The sequence below is a fragment of the Myotis lucifugus genome, unplaced genomic scaffold, assembly GCF_000147115.1.
Source record: "Myotis lucifugus unplaced genomic scaffold, Myoluc2.0 scaffold_3, whole genome shotgun sequence".
NCBI classification, from domain to species: Eukaryota; Metazoa; Chordata; class Mammalia; order Chiroptera; family Vespertilionidae; genus Myotis; species Myotis lucifugus.
The window spans coordinates 7741927-7744352 of record NW_005871051.1 but is presented as its reverse complement, the minus strand read 5'-3'; the positions used below and the strand labels follow the sequence as shown (position 1 = coordinate 7744352).

The window sequence follows — 2426 nt, the reverse complement described above, 5'->3', positions numbered from 1 at the left end:
AAATAATGGCTTTCCATTTGGTTGATCTCAGGAATTATTCCTATGTTAAATACAAAAACTGGGATCTTTGTCATTTAAAAGGAGTATCTTAATATTCTTCCTCTGTGCCAATTAATCTAAGGGGTTTGAAGATTTAACATCCCTTCTACATAAATTAATACATAAACAAGCACATTTTTCTTTGTTAAGTTTTTATATATGGTCCCAACTGGCTTGGCTTGAAAAATAAATCAATATCATTGGGGAATTTTTATTTTCTTTAATTTTGAATCAGGTTTATGGTTGCTGTGTTTGGGGTCAGTGTTTTTTCTGATTTTACAACAAGCATATCACTTTCATAATAAGACTTTTATAAAATAATTTTTTTAAACATATTTTATTGATTTTATTTTTACAGAGAGGAAGGGAGAGGAATAGAGAGAAACATCGATGAGAGAGAAACATTGATCAGCTGCCTCCTGCACAGCTCCTACTAGAGATGTGCCCGCAACCAAGGTACATGCCCTTGACCGGAATCGAACCCGGGACCTCTCAGTCCGCAGGCCGACGCTCTATCCACTGAGCTAAACCGGTCAGGGCTAAAATAATTTTTAAATAAACTAAATGTTTATAGAAAAAAATAAACCTAAGATATTCAATTCCAGAATCAATTCTGAATGTTGTCAATGATTTTTACTAGTACTAATCAGAGTTTATCTACTTGGCATATTCTACTTAACATTATGTAAATAAAAGAATCTTGTTTATTTATTTGAACATGTAAAGGAAAACTATGTTCCATCATGGAGCCAGAATTGCTTAATCATTTTCCTACTCTACTGTCGTAAAACATCTGGGCTCTTTTCTTTCTTTAGTTTTCTCATTATTACACATAGTGCTATGAAAATCTTTGTACAACTTTATTATTTTTTCCTCCTTTGGGGTATGTATGCCAAAAGATAAATACTAGGTAGAAGGGTACTAACTAAAGAGTTTTATAGTTTCTACTAATTACTACAAGAATGCTATCTAGACCAGTGATGGCGAACCTATGACACGCGTGTCAGAGGTGACACGCGAACTCATTTTTTTGGTTGATTTTTCTGTGTTAAATGGCATTTAAATATATAAAATAAATATCAAAAATATAAGTCTTTGTTTTACTATGGTTGCAAATATCAAAAAATTTCTATATGTGACATGGCACCAGAGTTAAGTTAGGGTTTTTCAAAATGCTGACACGCCGAGCTCAAAAGGTTCGCCATCACTGATCTAGACAATAGTGTGTGTACCTTGCATTTAACGGATAACAATGAAACCTACAATGTATAATTTTGTAATCGTCTCATCAACAATAAATATTTTTCAAAGTTATTATAAATGGTGGGAAAAAGGATGGAAGAAACCCTGGCACAGATGGTTAGAGTGTCCTGGGTCCTGTGCCGGGAAGGGTCACAGGTTTGATTCCCAATCAGGTCACATACCCACCCAAGTTGTAGATCCGATATCCGGTCTAGGCGTTTACCGGAGGTCAAAATAGATGTTTTTTCATCTCTCTCGTCTCTCTCTCTCCCTCATCCTTCCCTTCCCTCTAGCATCAATGAAAAACATATCCTCTGGTGAGAATATTTTTAAAATCCTATTTTTATTTTTATTTTCTAGGCTGAAATTATAACTTTTGAAATATGTTTTTATTGATTTCAGAGAGGAAGAGAAGGATAGAAACATCAATGATGAGAGAGAATCATTGATTGGCTGCCTCCCTCATGCCCCCTACTGGGGACCGAGCCCACAACCCGGCCATGTGCCCTTGACCGGAATCGAACCCGGGGCCCTTCAGTCCGCAGGCCGAGGCTTTATCCACTGAGCCAAACTGGCTGGGGCGAGGCTGAAATTATTCATGACTGAAGCAAGTTTCCTGACTTCTCTTTAAACATTATAGATCGGCAGCATTCATCTATTAGTTCTTGCTCCTGAAATCCCATTAAAATGAAAGTGAAGAAATAAAACCAGGATAAAGAGGAGACCGCAGCGTGGTTCAGTGTCCACTCTGAACCAGGAGGTCACGCTCCATTCCGGGTCAGGGCACCCGCTGGGTTCTGCTGGACCCCCAGGGGGGGCGAGCCGATCAGTGATTCTCTCTCATCACAGCTGTTTCTCTCTCTCCCCCCTCTCCCTTCCTCTCTGAAATCAATTTTTAAAAAATGTATTTAAAAAAAGATATACCGGAAATTCCAGACTGTGCAGTTGCACTATTCCAGCCTATTTGCCAGCTGGGAACTGTCTGCGGTGCCCCCATCCCCAGTGGTGTATCCGGGTGCTGAGCAACCTCTCCACATCGTTATCTTGTCTGCAGAGCACGTTCCCGCTTGGCTTTTCGGGGCCACGCTTCGAGGGTGACAGGGGCAAGTAGAGCAGCAGACGGCAGAGTCCGAGACAGGGGCAGT

General features: G+C 39.7%; 1 protein-coding gene across 1 annotated transcript in view; it reads right to left on the bottom strand.

Annotated features, from left to right (window-relative positions):
• LOC102437644 (cytochrome P450 20A1) overlaps positions 1-2426 on the bottom strand; it is a 38918-nt gene that overhangs the window by 28039 nt on the left and 8453 nt on the right. The window lies entirely within an intron of this gene.